We start from the raw sequence: 19,621 nt of genomic DNA, 5'->3' as shown, positions 1-19,621 counted from the left end.
CTTTTCTCAGTCTCTATACGATATCATATTTCAGTTGTTGCAGCCTAGAACTACATCACATTGCTGGATCTTTTGTACACATATATTGCTCAGGCAAGTATCTTCAATCTTATATGTGTGCTTCTGATTTTAGATAACCAGATGCATAGCTTCACATTTATCCCTGTTGAAGTGCATTTTGTTTGCATTTGCCTAGCTTCCCATCAAGATAATCTCTGATCTTATTTCTGTCCTCTGGGATATTAGCTACCCCTCCCAGTTTGGTGTTGCTTACAGATTTGACGAGCATCCCCTCTACTCCCTCATCTAAGTCATTTATAAAGATATTGAACAACACCAGACCCAAGACAGAACCCTCAGGTACCCCACTTGCCACTTCCCACCAGATCGATGAGGTGCCATTGATAAGTACTCTCTAAGTATGGTTTGTCAGTCAGCCACTGATCCACCCAATGGTAGCATCATCTAGCCCAAATCCCACCAACCTGTCTACTAGAATGTCATGGGGAACATTATGAAAAGCCTCACTGATGTCCAGATACAGTATATCCACAGCATCCCCCCAACCTAATGAGGTCAATCTATCATAGAAGGAGATACGGTTTGTATTACAAAAGTTGTTTTTAAGAAAACTACGCTAGCTCTTGGCAATTCCCACCTTCCTTTCTAAATGCTCACAGACAGGCCAGCATCTTTGTGCCAGCATCTTTCCAGGCACTGACATCAAGCTGACCAGTCGGTAGCTGCCCGAATTGTCTTCCTTCCCTTTCTTGAAGATAGTTACCCTGTTTGCTCGCCTGCAGTCTCCTGGTTCCCTACTTCTCCAGGAGCTGTCAAAGATTCTACAAAGAGATACTGAGATAATGTCAGTCAGTTCTTTGAGTGCTCTAGGATGCAGTTCATCCTGCCTTGCAGACTTAAATTCATTAAAAGCAGCTAAATGATTCCAAACCACATCTTCACCTATCTTACACCATAATTTCCTCACTCTCTTTGTTCTATTCTCACTAAGTCAAACAGTCATGTTTGCAGGAGAAAACAGAGGCAAGGTAGGAACTGAGCAGTTCTACCCATTCTCCATGACCCATTCTCATTTCGTCATCTTTCCTTCACAACAGGCCCACTACTTTCCTGCTCTTCCTCCTATGTTGAGTGTAGCCATAAAACCACTTCCTGTTTTTCTTGACCTCCCTCACTAACCTAACTTTCTCCACTGAAGGAATTAGGCATAGAATAGATGTGTATTGAAGCTTGGAATGGTTGTAACTAGTACTGATAAAGGGATCATAATAAAAATGACCTACATTACAGATGATGCAATGATCACTTAGAGAACAGGTATGAAGTGTTTTCAATAACTCAAAATACAGATGTTAAGTATTAAAGAACCACAATACTGTCAAGTTAACCCATCCATCTCACCCACCAGTTTATTTTTTAATAAAACAAGGATTCTTTGTTGGTTCTGTAAGTGTATGCCAAGGTGTATGTGAATTTTGTATCTGTGAATGCAAGACACAAAGTTGTTTCTTGTGCCTGAGTTTGTGCCTGTATACAAACAGTCTAAAAGCCCAATCCTATTCCCTGCCAGTTCAGTGTGCAGCACTGCTGACACAGTGTGCACTGCATGCGACTGGTGGGTGGGTGAGGGCGCCAGATAGCCCAGGATAGTTAAGTAAAAAAGTTTTTGACTTACACCTCCATAGGCTACCTTGTCTCCAGTGGTCATCATGGACTTATGCCAGTTCTGTGGCTAGTGTTAGTCTGAAGAGACTCCTGGGGTGGATACAGGCCAGGAATGAGGGATAGGCTCTCAAAATGTGCAGCTGCAGCCAAGATATCCTTTTCATGCCCCTGAACTGGTCCACTCCCTACTCTGATCTGCCCATGATCCTCCCCTGAAGCACCCCTACCGCTAACCTACCGGCAATGGTAGGGTGGTGGAGGTTCTGTGAGCCACAGTTGCCCACACTTGGCCTCTGGCTGTTTGAGCTGGTGGCCATGGCTACTGCACCACCAACCTGCATAGGATTGGGCTGCAGAGAACACTGTAAAAATTCAGATGGTGGAAGCTGCAGTAAGCTAAGCTGGCCTTACTTTGAAGTAGAGAGGAAGAAGACTGCATAGAGGATCCAGGCAGAAATACTAGTAGAGCAGTTGCTTCCTTGGTCAGCAAAGGGAAAGAAAACTCTTATTTTTTTATTTTAAAGGAAGAACATTTTTGCCTACTGTGATCTGACATAATCCATAGCACCCTACTGGGGAAGAGAAGGATCTATTTCTTTAATTATTTTTCAAATAAAGTGTTTGAGTAGGATGGCTTGATGCTAGAGGGATAAACAGGAATGATTGCAATGCTTAAAAAAGTGGTTGGAGTGGCATATGTGGTCCATTTTCCTTATTTTCCCTTGTTTTCATTCCTATGGCTAGGCTCAGCTGTTTTATTAATGCTCTTCACATGGATTTTGAGTTCTCTCAATGATTGCTCAATGAGTTCTCTCAATAGGATTTTAAACATAAGGCCTGGCTTACTTAGAGCAGGGGTCTCCAAACCCCTGCCCAGGGGCCAGATGTGGCCCACAGTGAGCCTCTGGTACACTGAGAGCCTTTGGCCCACTCAACTCTGGTCCAGAGTGTGTCCTAAGGCTGGGGAGGTGGGGGAATGGCGGTCCATTTGATTGTGTGCTTTATTTCTGTGGTGTGTGTTGGTGCTTGGAGAAATTCTGATGCACTTATTTACATTTTATATTTAAATATTTTTTTTCAGGCCCTCAGCACCGCCAGATATTTGATGCAGTCAAAATGTTTGGAGATCACTGTCTTAGAGTGACCAATTCTCCTGTTATCCTTTGTTTGTTTGTTTCTCTTCATGATCTCTTAATTTGAAAAAAAGATATGACTTTGTTCACTTTCTCAGGTGACTTCCTAAAGCTTTATGTAACTGTAGGTATTACAGATTAAGTGCACATCTGTGACCCATTATCAGAGATCCAGTCATGCATGACATGATTAATGCAGTTCACACTGAGTAGCAGGTTGTGGGGAATGGAAAAACAAATTTGGGGTGCCTTTCATAAGTCTGCCAGTGCCTCCCTCCAATCTTCTGCAGATTGAAGAGTGACAGGGGAGTGGGATGGAGGCATTGATCTCCTCACATTGCTCATTCCTCCAGGTGTCCTTTTAAATAAAACAGGAAGTGTGACCTGCAATCGGAGCACTCCAGAGTGTTCTGCACATCCTGATTTGTGCAAACCGCACAAAGGAGCAACAAGAGGAGGTAGAGGGCTGGGGGGGGACATATTGGGGGGCCACATGTTGTTGGGCTGGTGCCAGCATTGGTAAGTGCTTTGGGTTGGGCAGTGGATCACCTTGGGCTATTGCTGTCCTGTTCAAGTATCAGTACACCCTTTCAAAATCCAAAGAACTTATCAAAAAAATCTTTGATTTAAGATGACATTTAAGGTGCTTTCAATTTTCATTTGTGCTCCACTCCCAAAAGCAGGGAAATTGGAATTTAAGGTGGTCACCTTAAATCTGCACCATGTAAACAATAAAGGGCGCAAGTCTACCCTGTGCTGGAACAGGCAAGCTGAGAGGCTTGTGCTGTATCCAGCGCAGGATAGGGGCCAGAATAGGCTCAGTCAGAGGTAAGGGGAAACTTTTCCCCTTACCTTTGGATAAGGCACCCTGGCCGTAATGGGTCTCCTCGGACCTGCACCAACTCCTGAGGTGGCACAAGTCCGAGGAGAACAGAGTGGCTTCAAGCTGCTCTGACCTCCCTGGGAATGGGGGTTGAGATCTGGCATAACTGCTGGGTCCCAGCCCCATCTCCCGCTCCTCACCCACCCGCCGCTGGGGCTGCCCACCGTCTTACGTCCCCCCACCCAGGAACACTTCCTCCCCACCCACCCCAGAACCTTGCGTCAGCCCAGCTGGGCTGATGCAAGGCTCGATCCCTTTGTCAGCGCAGAAGCTTGTGTCAGCCTCCATAGGCCGCTGCTTCTCTGCACGCCAGCTTTGCCAACTCCCGAGGAGGCACAAACGTGCCTTATGGCAAGTTTGCAACCCTCCTGGGCTGGCACAAGGGACTTGCGCTGGCCCAAGGGTGCCTCTGGATTGTGCCCAAAGACTTGGTAGAGCCTCATGTATTATGCTGGCTTTACATATGGCTCCGTATGGTTATATTTTGCTTTGATCTTTCAATTCAGCATTGCACTTGGGAGAGATGAGAGTCCACTGTCTTTTTTGGTGCTAATTATCTTGCGTTTTATGTTGTGTTTATATATAAAAAAGCACTGAAAGCACTGTGCTTTAAAGATACAGTGATGAGCAGGTGATTTCTGACTATGTGGATTTATGTAGGAAGGCGAAAGAAGCTCTTGTGGCCCAGATAGTATTCTTGTCTGCTGTCCCAGTGACAGTGGAGAACGAAATAAAAACAACTCTGTGGTCAGCGTCTACTACAGACTGCCTGACCAACTAGAGGATGTAGATGATGCTTTTCTGAAGCAACTTATAGCACAATCCTGCTTGCCCAGTGCCTATTTGCCTACATAGTATTTATTTTGGATTTTTAAATAAAATATACATGTTTGAAATACAGTGACATAACATAAGCAATTGTTTTGTTTTAAAAGTCCATACTTCCCATCAAGGATTAAAATGGAATGAACATGAGTCTCATTCATTTTTGTTTCCAGGGACCATGCATAACTTTTATTCACAATTAGAACTTCAACGGAAAAGTCTCACATTGACTGTACCCCTCAAATGAATGAAATAAGGTGCAAATCAATGTAAGGAAAGCAGAAACAGCAACTCTTAGAAGAACACATTTGAATTGTAACATCTTGTCGTCTCTAACAAGCGTATTGATACAGCATAAACTAAGTCATGATGTAAAATTAACACAAAGATATAAAATGTAACTTGCAGCATTATTCTATAGTAAGGCAAGCTTTTTCATGTTTAGAATAAAAAAATAGATATGTACAGGATAAACATTTTATATTATGGTTTTTTCTACACCATTTTATAATGGGTTAGTACCATATTAATGGAAATAAAGCATCCCCAAACACTCTATCAATCATTTATATAAGACACAAAATATTAACTTAGTATCCTTATACGAACTCAGTATGTATGGTTGAATGAATAAAAGACCATGCAGCATTTCACAGTGGGAGGCCTTGATCCGGAAAACTTGCTGCCCACACGGGTCACACGCATCAAGATTCCCATAGCCTACATGCCACTTAAGAATAACCACAAGAAAAATCTCCTCTGTCTCTGCTAGCAAGAGCGAGATTCTTGCATTCTTCTGTAAATTCATGTGACTGAATGTGGTCACTTTGATTCAGTCCATATGGAATGATGTAGTGGGGCTACTGTCTTTTAGATCCAATTCAACAATTGTTATTCAAGTCCTATTAAAATCAGTGAGACAACTTAGGGCCTACTGATTTCAGTCAGGCTTAAGATTGTGGCCTTTATCACTATTGAAGAAAAAGCTGAGTTTTTTTTTTTTTTTTTCCCCCTGAGAGTCAATGGGAGAATATAATCTGCACTGGTCTCATCTTGCCTTGAATTCCAAAAACCAATAGTACTTTTGGTGTTAAAAATCTATTTCAATGTCACTTACCTTGGACAGTGCTTCTGTTTCTCAAAGGAATGGTTTGACAAAGAAATATACAAGAGGTAAAATGGATGCAATTGACCAAACACATACTGAAGAGTAACACAACACAGAAAATCTTAAAACAAAAAGTCACACACATCTGAATGGATCTGACGAATGGGTGTCTTTCAAAATTACTTTAGACCCCCTTGAAGAAAAACCTAGGCAAATGGGAAAATGTTCTGAAATGGGTGGGGAGATAATTATTTGTTCTCTATTTAAAAAAAAAGGAAACAAAGGGAAAAAGGAAACAAAAAAAAACTGTGTCTATAAAAGCCACATAAAATGGGACTCTCACTAGAAAAATGAGGGAAACTCCACCACACCTGGTGTGTTGTACATGCTGACAGAAGGGTTGTTATAGACCGCCGATTCCCCGAGCAATGTGTTATAAGGGTTGTTAGTGCCATGAGGACGAAGAAGAGCATTGGTTATAAGATGATTAGCCATGGCTCCTGGAGCAGCCCAATAGAAAGACAGAGAAAAAAGCAAAAAAAGGTCAATCAGGCAAATGTGATCCAAAAATAAAAAATAAAAATAAAACATTCAGACTGACAACAATTTCAACAGCCCTGATTAAAAGTAGCCAGCTCATTTCATTGGAGGGTTAAATGCCAACAAAGCACAATGGAAACAGAAATGGATTGGGGAGATGCAAAACCAACTCTCCAGAATGTCCCCAGCCGACTGCTCAGAGTGGAAAGCGAGGAGACACTCTGCATGCTTGCCACAAAGGAAAAAAATGACGATCACACTCTCTTCACAGCAAGAAATTTCAAAGAAAAGGGCAAACAAAATGATTGCAAGTAACACAAAATGGTACATTTAACACTAACTGCAGGGTAGTCAAGATTTTCTTCCAGACTGTGGACTCTCCTGCTACAGTCCCAATAAAGACTGCTCTTTCGTTCTTTTCAGCTCAGTGTTGAAACGGTTTATTGATATCAGATGATTCAACAACGAATCTTTTGTTCAAAAAACATAAAATGATGCAACAGAATGGCGCTGTACTTCTACAAGGTGGTGAATCCCCCTAAGGCACTAAATGACCCCGAGAGAGGATTGGGTAATGACTATTGAAGAATGCATGATATGGATGTATACTATCCTGAGCAAACCGATTTTGAGGTTTACCACCCGCATGGTACACTCCCTTTCTTTTAACGTCAGGATCCTGGGACAACCTACAAACCGATCAGACACCAAACAGAACATCGTTCATTTGCCATTCCTGCCAGGGTCGGGGAGGACGACTGGATGGATAGCTGCCTTATCATTTGAGAGAAAGCAACCCACCAATTTATACTTTTAACTCACAAAGGATTTTAGACCATAACTCACAAAGATCAGGAACATCAAAAGACATTGTCAATAATGATAGATGTAAGAGAAGACTGATATGGGAAATGAAAGTATTAACAAGGATAGAAAACAATGACAGGATCTATCACAATGGTCAAAAACCTGGAGGGGAGTGATGGACTAAGGGGAGATGAAGACAGAATGCAGTCCCTCATGCCAGTCCACTGCTTGTCATTAAGGAGTGCTACAATCAGAGTAGGGAAAGGCCAGCTGAAAATCTGGGATAATGAAAAGTAACATCTTTTCCTTCTGTCTGTGTTCACCATGACAGTTCATGGGTTAGGCCCCCAAATTATCTAAACACACAATCCAACCAGGAAATTGTGAGAGCTCTGCTGTGCTCTGGTAGAGCCCCCACTCATTTTGAAGCTTTCAGACTAATGTAATGGTTCCCAAACCTTTCTGACTGGTGGCTCTCTTGACCTACTGGGACATTGGCCACGGCTCCCCATTAGGGCTACAATCCTATACATTGCATATATAAAGTGGTAGGTTTTTTTGCAAGGATTCTGCAGCTCTCCTGGCTGGATTCCATGGCTCTTGGGGAGCCACAGCGCACAGTTTGGGAGCCACTGCCCTAATGGATTATGTCCTAAGACAACAATCTAGAGTTTTTTAAAGCACAAAAATAAATCAGAAAGTACATTGGTGAATAAGTTTGAAAGGAAAGAATAAACTGTTAACAGAGCATTTGTTAAAGGAACAGCAGTCACCATTGGTGCAGGGAGAAGACTTGACATGGTGTCCAAGGAGCTTCTGAATAGCAGAAGGGGACTTGCCACCATTTAAAAAACTGGTATATTCTAGTGCCTACTAGGTACTGTGGAAAAGAAATTTCCTTTGATGATCAGCTCTCCAGTGCACCATAAGATGCTGAAGTAGTTACTGGAGGCAAAAGGACTGTGATGATAGAGATGTTTGAAAAGGTAGTACTCCTTGGAACAGTCTTCTGAAGTTCCCTTGCTATGTTCTTGTGGTTTTCTGACATTTTATCCACACTGTATGCTTATAAAAACTTCATTCCAACATATCATTCCTAGCAACTGAACCACAAGAAAATATAAATTCAAGAACTTACCACAAAAACTTTGGGTACCTTGGCACAAGGTGTTTCCCTCTTGTTCTTCAAACTGTATTTTAACTTAGGGCGCAATCCTACCCTGACTGGGAACAGGCAAGCTAAGAGGCTTGTGCTGCAACCAGTGCAGGATAGGGGCCCAAAGTCTCAGCCAGAGGTAAGGGGAAACTTTTCCCCTTACCTCTGGGTAAGGCACCCTGGACCCAATGGGACTCCTCGGACTTGCACCACCTCCTGAGGTAGTGCAAGTCCAAGGACAGCGGAGTGGCTTGAAGATGCTCTTGTTGGAGGAAATTAAAAACAGTTTCCTCTTTGGGGGGAAGCAGAGTAGTTTAAGCAGTGGACCCCCCTTTGGGTATCACCCCAGGGAACCTCCCTTATCTGGCTGACTGCTAATCAATAAAAAAGACAAAGAGGCAATGGGTTGTTAAAGTTGCAAAAAGGAAGTTATTTACTTACAGTTCCATTGAGTGCATATTTACAGCATCTGATTAGGATCAGAGGTTCAGCTATTACTTAGAGATAGCAAGGCCCTAGAGCTGCCTTGCCCTGCATGCCTTAACAGGTCGGTGGTCAGAGGTCAAGAGGAAGTGCTCAGAGGAGAAGGATGAAGGGTTAGGGCCACACCCCACAAGGATCACAGAGAGAATAGGTAGAAATGTCAAATTCACTGGGCCATAGCTTGACCCCTTTCTGGACTGCATCCTGCTCCCTCTGGACAGCAGACGGAATTGCACCAACTCCAACAGCTCTGACCTCCCGGGAATGGAGATTGGGATCTGGCATAACTGCTGGGTCCCAACCCCGCCTCCCGCTCCCTCCCCGCCCTCCCCTGGGGATGCCCACTGCCCGGCTTCCCCCGCCCCGGAACGCCTCCCCCCGTCCACCCCAGAGTCTTGCATCGTCTGAGCTTGGCCAACACAAGACTCGGTGCCTCCGTTGGTGCAGAGGCTTGTGTCAGCCTCCGCAGGCCAACACGCCTCTGTGTGCTGGCTTTGCTGACTCATGAGGAGGTGCAAATGTGCCTTACGGCATGTTTGCAACCCTCCTGGGCTGGTTTGAAGGACTGGGATGCATTCACCAGTCCCTGAAGCAGCGTCCTGGAGGTGCAGGGAGCCCTGTGTGAACATCTGCAGGGCTCTCCAAGCTTCCAAAAGTGAAAGTGGAGCGATTGCGCCCCACTTCCGGTTTTGTGGAAGTGGAGCGTGATCGCTCTGCTTTCGCTTTCCCTGACCTGTGGATCCCTGCAGACGGTCATACAGGGCTCTCTGCACCCCCAGGACATTACTGCAGGGACTGGTGAGTGCATCCCAGTCCCTGCAGCCCTCCTGACCGACCCGATCTTGAGAATTGCGTCGATGCAAGAACTTACAGAAGTGCAAACTGTCTGTGAGAGTTTGAAAACCGCTGGGCTAGGCTATTGCTATCATTTAACACACACTGGAGATGACGCTGGTTAAGGTTTCAAAAGAAAGGGCAGGAAGGAAAGAGTATTAAGGACCACACCTCCTGCAAGCATCATAGAGGGCAGGCAAAGGGTCTCAGTTGTCTGGACTGTACACTGCCCTCCAGAATCCTACAGGCGAAGTTGCATCCAAAATTTCAACATTTCATACACTGCATTAACTACAAATTTAGCAAAGTTCTAGGATAATGGAAACACTGCATTCTGGAATTCTAATCAAAGACTACTACAGATTCATGAATTCATCCATGATCCAGTTACCAACCCTCACAGAGTTTACTTGATGTTAAAACAAAAAAGTTTCAAGGATAAAAAGATAATGATCAGACAACAGTAGTCTAAGCAGGATATCTATAGACAGAAAAGTGATTCTACTAGTGGTCTAATTCTTATGTGAGCGCTTAAGCAACAACATTATCACTTTCTTAATTTATTAAAAACAATCAAATGCCCTATTTAAATTATATTTCTTAGGCTGGCAGCAACTATTACACACATACAAAAAGGAAAAGTTTACTTTGGTGCAATCCTATCTTGCACTGGAACAGGCAAGCCAGGAGGCTTACGCAGTATTCAGCATGAGATAGGGCACCAAGTGGCTCAGCCAAAGGTAAGGGGAAACTTTTCCCCTTACCCCCAGGTAAACCACTGCAGCCCCTATGGGTCTCCTTGGACTTGCACCGCCTCCTGAGGCCGCTCTGTGCTGCTCAGGGATTGGATTTGGGATCCGGCATAACTGCTGGGTTCCAGCCTTGCCTCCCACTCCCCGCCCACCCACCCCCAAGGCCGCCCACCACCCATCCTGGAATGACTCCCTCCTGTCTCCTCCCTACCTCCTCCCCACCTACCCCAAAGTTTTGTGTTGGCCGAGCTTGGCCGACGCAAAGGTCAGTACCTCAGTTGGTGTGGAGGCGCTGCCGCAGGCCAGCCTAACCTACTCATAAGGAGGTGCAAATGTGCCTCATGGCATGTTTGGAACCCTTCTGGGCCAGCGCAAGGAACTTGCACTGGCCCAAGGGCACCTAAGGATTGTGCCTGTTGTTAGTTTAGGATGACTGACCAGGCTAAGAGTGAAGGCCAATATTTGAAGTTTGGTAAAAGTGTTTGAACATGCATTCAATGCACTGAAAGCATGTTTGCAACTACTCGAGAGCAAGCACTGCCGGTGGGAAGGCTGCCGGCACAGGTGAGCACTCTGCTAAGTGGCAAAGGGGTAAGGGGAGGGCAGGAGGAGGGCAGAATGGAGGAGAGCAGGGAATGTCATGGGGTGACGGAGGGCAGGACAAAGGGTGGGGCAGATCCAGAAGGGAGTGGGATTGGCAGAGGAGGCTTCTGCCATATCCTAACCATGGCAGCTTTACAACCTGAAGCTGCTCAGATTTGCAACAGTGATTTAGCTGGCACAAATCTGAGTACCCCACTGGACAGGCTGGAGTTTTACATGGGGGAAGGGATAAAACATCCCCTCACCCCAAAGAGAACTCCAGCCTGCTCCTAACCTGCACTTGGTACAGCGCAGGCCACTTGGTCCAGCTGCTCCAGCACATGTTAGGATTGTGCTGTCAGCCAGATGCTCTCTTGCTGCTTTTACCACTTAGGAGGAGAAAGTATTGAGCACATAAGTGGCAAGTCTCACTGCTTCAAATATTTTGTTTGCATCCTCAGGCTACGTGGACTGAAAGTATCCAATATAACAGGACAAGCAGGTGCCCAAGTCAGGATGGATGCAAGCAACTTTATCTCTAGTTATATAATTTTAAATTGCTTTATGTGACAGGGAGTTCATTGGTTGTTGCAGACACATTATCTAGGGCTTATGTTGAGGTAAATGAAAACTTAGAGCGAGAATTGGTTTTTGTGCACATACATTTATTGAAAAACAAATATCTGTGACAGATAGGAAGTGGAAGGTTTTCACGGAGGCAATACACTATGATATCACACTGCAGCAAGCGGTAAAAGCAATTACACTGGGTGTTTTAACAGAAATTTCCATTGCTTTAGCAGTGCTTTTTAAGCTGCTTTGGGTCACAGACCCTTTTGAATATCTGATGAAAGCAACAGACCCCCTCCCCAGAAAAATGCACATAACCACAAGATTTTGGGTGTGTCTGGTTTATGGATCACCTGAATGGGTCCATAAGGGACAGTGATGCCTAGTAGTTTGAGATGAGACATGTTAGAAAAGATATATGAAGCTCATTTGAATGAACATGGAAAAATGTAAAAAGAGCAAGAGATCTTATATGCTGCCTGCAAGATAAAAGGAATATGGAGAAGTCTTGTGAAATGTCAAAAGTAGACAGTAAAAGGCCAGTGACTATGGAAAAAGGTCACGAGACCATGATTAAAAGTAGAGGGTTTTTTTTAAAATATGAAGGAAAGCTATGTTTTATTAACTGATTATTTATGGCATATTACAGAGTTTGCAATACTCAATAACACTACAGTAACAAATATAATAATAAAAAATGAAAACAATATTTGCGAAACATGTTTTCCAAGGTGGTAACTGATAAGGGGCTGTAATTTTGATGTATTGAATTTAAAATATTTTTATTAGAGCATGATTTTTCACATGCCCCTTTCAGTCATGCTTATCCTTGGCCTAATGGATTATCAGCAAATGGAGTTTAAATAAATACTCCACATAAAATCAGAGAATCTGCACGTGGTTGATTCATATTTGGCACTATTAAATTGCACAAGTGTACTAACAGAAATGGCTACCTCCAAGAGTTATTTGAGAGGAAAGTTAGAAACAGACTCTCCAAGAATTTCAAAATCACTACCCCCTCTTGCCAGGTCAGAAGGAAGAAATTCAACAGAAGAAGTTTCTAATAATATAGAAAATGAAATAAAGCAGGGCCTTTCACAACCAAATGATGAGGCTGTGCAATGGAAAATACAGGGACAGATAAGGGAATGGCAGGAATATCATATAAAGTCACAACAATCAGGTTTATGAAAGAATCAGACAACAAGCCATGATCACCTGCATGAAATGAAAGAACGTATGGATCAGAAAGAATGATTTTGGATGACAAAGAAAAGACTGATGGATTTTTACTATACTAGCAGTAATCAAGGCAAAACCAGAGTACTACCAATATAGAAAGCAATGTGGATACAAGTGAAGACCATGATAAATAGCCTTATGATTTGAGAAGATCCACCAGAGTGAAAAGATAGTCTCAAATACAGGAGGCGCCTATCCATGGATTTTACATCTGCAGGTCTAGCTCAATGCGGGTTCTCCGGACCCATGTTGGGACAAAATTGGTTCCACCTAAAACCTCCAAGGGGGTCTGGAGCTGAGTTTTGGTCCCCTCCGGAAGGCTTTCTGAAGCCTGCAGAGACAGCATGCATCCTTTGCGGGCTTCAGAAAGCCCTCTGAAGGAGTCCTCCAAAAGGAACTAGCTCCAGTCCCCTTTGAGGGCAAAAGGGGTCAAAAATAACAGATTTGTTTATCTGAGATTTTTGGTATCCATGGGGGGGTCTGAGAATAGATCCCCCGTGGATACCGAGGCCCCACTTGTACATACAGAGTACTGATAAAGCACTGATCAGTTATTGTAACATAAGACTGTTAAAGTTATTTTGTTCTACAAATGCTTTAGATGTAATAAAAATAGATGGGGAAGATGTAATATAGTAAATTTTTAAATACTTAGAGCTCAGTCAAAATTCCAAAGAATCAAATGACAGCTGAAGTTAGACAGAGTGAACAGGGAGATGTGTAAAGAGCAATCTGTAAATGTTGTTTACAACATTTTACTTTTAACCCTTATTTATGAAGTGACTGTCTTCACTAAAGTAGTACGTCAATAAGAATACAACAGCTAGGAACTGCAACAAGTATCGGTGCAATCCTATGCATCTCTACTCAGAAGTAAATTCCACTGTGATCAATGGGACTTACTCCCAGGAAACTGTATATAGGATTGCAGTCTTTGGCTATTTAGCACCAATTTCCCCCATCTGCACTGATGCGGTTGAACCTCCAAAGAGGAAGTGTCCAATTTTAAAGGCACAAAGTCCTGAAAAACCTTAATCGCACGATGTCCACAGTGGACAGAATAGTGCAACTGTTTCATTCTTTTTCTTAAACAAGGAAAGTTTCTTTTTCTTAAACTCTACGCAATTGACACGTAAATTCATGAAGCTTAAACAAAAACAGATTTTTTGTGTTCCTGAAAAGAAAAGGAAACAGCCTTGGGAAAACACGAAAAAACAATGGTTTCTTGATGATGATGATGATGATGATGATGATGATGATGATGATGATAACTTATAGAAAAGTTGGAACCTAGTCTGGAACCTTCCCCCACAAGTCTCCAGGGCTCTCTCTGGACAGCAGGAAATCCTATAGTGCTGCCCCAGGTATTTCTCACCACTTGGAAATGGAGAGCGTATATCTTAAACCCCATTTAAATGACGTATTATGCTCTTGTAAACTGATCTGTGTGCGCTTTGAGGAGATAAGTGGGATACAAACTGAGTAAATAAATAAATATCATATGACTATAGTCACTTATTCCGAACCAGAAAACAAACAGCAAGCCAACCCAATTGTAATGCAGCCTAAATATAAAGAGCACAATCCACACCAAATAAAACGCATTTCAGTACCCACTGAGTGTAAACATACGCCTATCTTTCTTCCACTGAAATCAAAAGGACTGCACAGGGCTTCCCTTTGGCTGGATTATGTCCAACCAAAATACCAGAATCCATTTGTCAGCGTGAATGCTTTCGCAAAGAGATTTTTTACAACAGTTTAAATAAATTTAGAAAAAACATTTTTAGCAGTTTTTCTGAAAGTCCCCATCAAACTTATTTTCAGCCGAAGAGACAATCCAAATAGTTGTTTACTCCAATGAGTAAAATAAGATTACAGTCAAAGTCTTATCTAACACAATGAAATGACTTCTGAGTAAAATAAATAACACTGTTTTCAAACACCTCTAGCAATAGCACAGGAAAGATCATGCTCTTAGCATCTCCCTGGCTCAAGTCAGATAGCACAAGATGTATCCGTACCGAAAATGAAAACACATTAAGGATTAATTTAATCTCCAATAAAACCTTGAAAAGGTTCTGCTTTTAAACGGAAAAATGAGATTCTTGGATGATAATTACTGTGTTGTTGCTATGAGTTAAAAGTATGACATTAAGGACCTAATCCTATCCAACTTTCCAGCACTGATGCAGCTGTAATGCAGCCTCAAGATAACGAAACAAATGTTCCCTTACCTTGAGGAGGCCTCTGCGACTGCCCTCCCACCACAGCAGGATGAAACATGCACCCCGTTGGCATGGCTGCATCAGTGCTAGAAAGTTGAATAGGATTGGGCCTTTAAGCAGTTTTGCTAGGAGAAGGGCAACAAATGTAAAATGCAGCAGTGGAGCTTTTAAAAAATACGTCTTCATTAGGAGATAATTCAAAAGTCTGCCTAACACACCAACACCCCTTCCTCTAGGCATCCCTGCTGAGTTAGCTATGCTGTATATTGTTTCAGATACAGAAATTACAGCTTAATTATATTTGGGGGGAAGAAGAGGTGACGGGAGATTTCTTTCTGAAAATGCTCAGGTTTCAATTGGGATGGAAATCAGAATATTAAGGTTATGCATTTTAATTTCCTTTCAGTCTCAGATTCCCACTGTTGAAATTTGAGATTAATTTCCTCTACTCATTATAAAGGAATCTACATGAAACTGAAATGAAACTGATTATCCCTGAAAAGACAGTAACAAAATGGCAAGGCAGCACCATTTTTTTTTCCTTGTGTGCATTTCAGATTGATTTTATAGATCACAAACATTAAATAATAAGTGACAGAAAAGCATATTTATTCATATATTTAGACTGGGTGGCTTTCAAAGCTGCAGTTGCCAATATATTCATCCACCTGGAAACAGCAAACAAGGATCTCGTCCAGCATCTGCAGTAGTGGATGAGAGCCTGATAACCGATGCTCCAACTCATTCATTCTCTTCTGAGTTGTCTGAGCTATGATTAGTGTCCATGACTTGTCCAAAAAATAGAGTTAATTTAAAAGCATATTGTGAGCATATGCAAAATCTCATTTACATTCCAAGCTGCAAAAGAGTTCAGAGAAAAATGTCTGACATAGTACAGCCAGTCTGTAAAAGCTGGACAAACTCAGATTCTCAACCAGGCAATTATGACTTTCTCTAACATCACTGCAAACTAGTCATCTATCAGCAGTTTTCAGTGAAGAAAAATGGGACAATGGTAGATAAAAAGAACTGTAGCTTTTCTAAAATAGATGGCAGAGCTACTGTAGAACAGGAAGTAAGAGAATGACAGCACAAGCCTGTAACGTGCACTTGGAAGTAAGCCCCAGTTTGTTCAATATAGCTTACACTCAAGTAAGGGTGCTTGGGATTGCAGCATGAATTACGTATCAGGCAATCACTGATTCAAATCTCATCTTTGCCACAAACTCACTAGATGGCCCATAATCTTTTTTTGGACACTTACATTTCACGTTTTTGCTAAGTCTAAGGGTGGCTAATAATACTTAAAACAAAAAAGAAACAATTAAAGTAAAAACAAGGCAAGCAGCACATTAGAAAATAGTGACAGCCACAGCTGAAATGCTTATACTATGATGTTCTTATTTGAAATGGGGAACATAAGAACAGCCCCACTGGATCAGGCCATAGGCCCATCTACTCCAGCTTCCTGTATCTCACAGTGGCCCACCAGGGGAAGAGAGGCCAAGGTTACATTAAAGCAATGTTGTTAAAAGTCTGAAAGAAGAGGGTGGACTTTGTCTGGCCCCTAAGAGTGGTGCCAGGTGCTTAGGGAGTGAGTTTCACAAAGGCCTTCTCATTTCCAAACCTCAGTAGGCAAAGAGCAAAGATTTCAGCAGGAAGGTGGATGGGGTAGGCTTAGACAGCAGTGGCAGGGGCAAGGCAGGGGTACCAATGGCCATGGAGTAGGGACAGAAGGTGTATAGTTTGTCTTGATGAATATATGGGTGGAAAGTGAAAGTGTGTGCATGGATGAGTGGGTGGTAAGTGTGCAGAATTCTATTTTGTGTCCGGTCCTTTCCCCTCAATGGTCATTCTGCAGTGGTATCCACCATCCTTTCTCTTAATTCCTGTGGTGCCCACAGGCTGCTTGGGACCTCAGCCCTACACAATACCTTACAGCTGTATCTAGTTTAGTGCAAGACAGGATGTCCAGAATGTTGAATGTAGCACTGACTTCCTTTAGGAAAAACCAACCAGATTAGGGCTTCCATGGATTGGGACTGTGGAATGGTGATGGGGGGAGGGTTATGTCAATGCCCCCACTGTGGTCCTGATCTAGGTCAATCACCCTGAACATGCTGTTTGTCAAGGGGAAAAAAAGTTTCAGTTCATGCCAACGTAATATTTTTTCCCCTTGGAAAACAGAATGTCCTGGGGTTGGGGTGGTGGTGGTGGTGGTGGTGGGGAGAATTCAAATTGGAATCATAGTGGTGGATAGGATTAAAGATCTCAAATCCACTGACATAGTCCTGATTCACAGTGCCCCCCTTCCCAATGCTCTTTACCAAATAAAAATTAACAAATGTTAGGGCCAGGGATGTATTTGATTTAATTTGGCTCCCTTCAAGTGTGCTACCCTGATACCGGTATGTATGTTGGCAACCTTCAGTCTCGAAAGAATATGCATACAGGAAAAAGTAACAAGGTAAGGACAATCCAAAGTAAACTTTGGACCACCCCAAATCATACACCTTCAGCTTTGGGGGACTGTCCCCTACAAGATACTCCAATAGCATATTCAGTCCAATGCTTCATTTTTGTCAGTTGTACTCTCCCTCCTGCCCCACAGCAATGTTTCCCAATGTACATATAAATAAATTAGGAGCAGAGTGAAGTAAGCTTGAGGATGCCCCAAATAAATACATCCACAGCACCAAGAGCACCAGACCATGCCTGGCCCATTGCTTTATTTTTATGCAAAACACATTTTTATGCAAAGCACTGCCAATTTTGGCCAAAATTGTTTTTATAAAAAACTGAAAGTGTGCAGTCCTAGGCAAACTTTGGACCCCCCTAAATCATGCTCAGAGCCATTTACATATCTTCCACCCATTTTACTCCTCAAAATAGCCCTATAACAGTAGGTCCCAAACCGTCCTAACATCTCCTTCTGCCAGGCTCCCCTGGGTGTTGCCATCTTGGATGGAAAAGATGGACACTGCCATCTTGGAACTTGTGAAAATCACACAAGATGTTGTGTGATCCAAGATGGTGGTGCTTGGGAGAGCCTGAAAGAAGAGGCCGCAATGAAAGAAGAGCATGGTATGTTTGGGAACATATGTGACCATAGTATGTTTGGAAACTGCTGCCTTTGAGGTAGATTAGTCAAGAGACAGTAACTTGTTCAAGGCCACCCAGTGTGCTTTTTGATTGACCCAGGGGGCTTCCTGCTCCTAGTCTGACATCCTAATCAATCATCACACTGGTGGTAACTGTGGATAAGAATAGTTCTGCTGTTCATCTTGAGTCAAAAAATGTATATTTTGTCACCAAAATGACCACCTACATGCACTCACCCATAAGTTATCACACGTCCATATTCACTATGACCACTGTCAGCCGTATTGGAAAACAGAAGCTACAGAATTAATGTTACAGATTGGGCATGTACACCCAAGCTACTTTGTACCTACATTGTTCACAAGCACATGCAAACTTAAAACTTCTCTTCACATTCATTTTTTCCCCCACAAGGTCTATTGCAAATCTGGACCAAGACAGAGTAAGCAGAACGTCAGTAATAAAAAAGGTTGAATGTTCAAAGATGAAAGAGAGCCCAGTGTCTCTGTGTGCTGCAGTGCAGTTGTGTTCTAACTGCAAAGAGAAGGTTACATGAGTAATAACACTGACTCATGTTAGGTCAAGGTTACGTTCACTTAAACTTCAACAGTGCTACAGCACAAATGCCAAGGGGAGCTACTGGATAGTAACTGTGCTCCAGTGGCATCACTAGGGGGGTTCAGGCCACACCTGGTGATGGCCAAAGGGAGGGGGTGACATCACTACTAGCCAAAACTGTTAAAATCTTGGTATTTTTGAATAATACAATCATGCTATATATCACTCAATGCGTAATTTAATGCGAAATGGAATGAAACAAATGGCATTGAAATATCCGTATTCTATCAGAAGTTATAGCCAAAAACCAGTGGGGGAGGAGCAATGGTGCATCACCACACCCACTACCTGGGGTGTTGCCCCACCCACTGCATGGGAGGAGGTCCATCACGGGGGTGACATGCTGGACTCCCGCACTAGGGGATGCCAACCTTAGTGACACCACTGCTGTGCTCTCACTCAAGAGACACAATCTCAAGAGGCACAATCTGCAACTTCACTGTTGGCATGGCTATGTGATGACCCTGTCTTTAGTGCTCCATATCCAAAGACTTGTAGGGGAATGGAAATAAAGAGCAAAGCTTGGAAAAGTCCCATGCCATTTTCACACCAACTGGCAGAAGTTCCTTAGACTATGGAGAGTGACTGATTCAAATTCAACTTTGTTTTAAAGAAGCAGAGAAGAACCTTTTTGTCCAGAGAAGCTTTCATGAATTTACCGGTATGAACTTTAGTCTGATATCTAACCCATTGTTTTTCCTGTTGTTAAAAAACCACCTATGAAGAGTCATTTATTTACTTTTCACATTTATATTCCACCCTTCCTCCAAGGAGCTCAGAGCAGTTCATTGCTTCTTTCCCTCACTCCTTTTATCCCCGCAACAGTCCGCTGGAGGTGGGTTAGGTTGAGAGACAGTGATTGGCCCAAGGTCACCCAGTAAGTTTCATGACTGAGTGGGGATTTAAACCCCAGCAGAAACCCAAAAAGAACCAATTCAAGGGCACCAACCTGAGACAATGCAGTTAAAAAAAACGGTGTGCAAAAAGGAAACACCTCAGAGAAAAGTGGACAAAATGTCTGGCACTCATATGCCTGCAATAAGTCCCTGTGAGAGAAGGAGCCAAGTGA

At 42.9% G+C, this 19,621-nt stretch overlaps 1 protein-coding gene across 4 annotated transcripts in view; it reads right to left on the bottom strand.

The window, feature by feature from the left end:
• ADGRL3 (adhesion G protein-coupled receptor L3) overlaps positions 1-19,621 on the bottom strand; it is a 675,925-nt gene that overhangs the window by 33,404 nt on the left and 622,900 nt on the right. The window lies entirely within an intron of this gene.

The sequence above is a fragment of the Tiliqua scincoides genome, chromosome 2 (genome assembly GCF_035046505.1).
Source record: "Tiliqua scincoides isolate rTilSci1 chromosome 2, rTilSci1.hap2, whole genome shotgun sequence".
In the NCBI taxonomy this organism is placed as follows: Eukaryota; Metazoa; Chordata; class Lepidosauria; order Squamata; family Scincidae; genus Tiliqua; species Tiliqua scincoides.
This window is presented reverse-complemented; position numbering and strand designations above follow the sequence as displayed.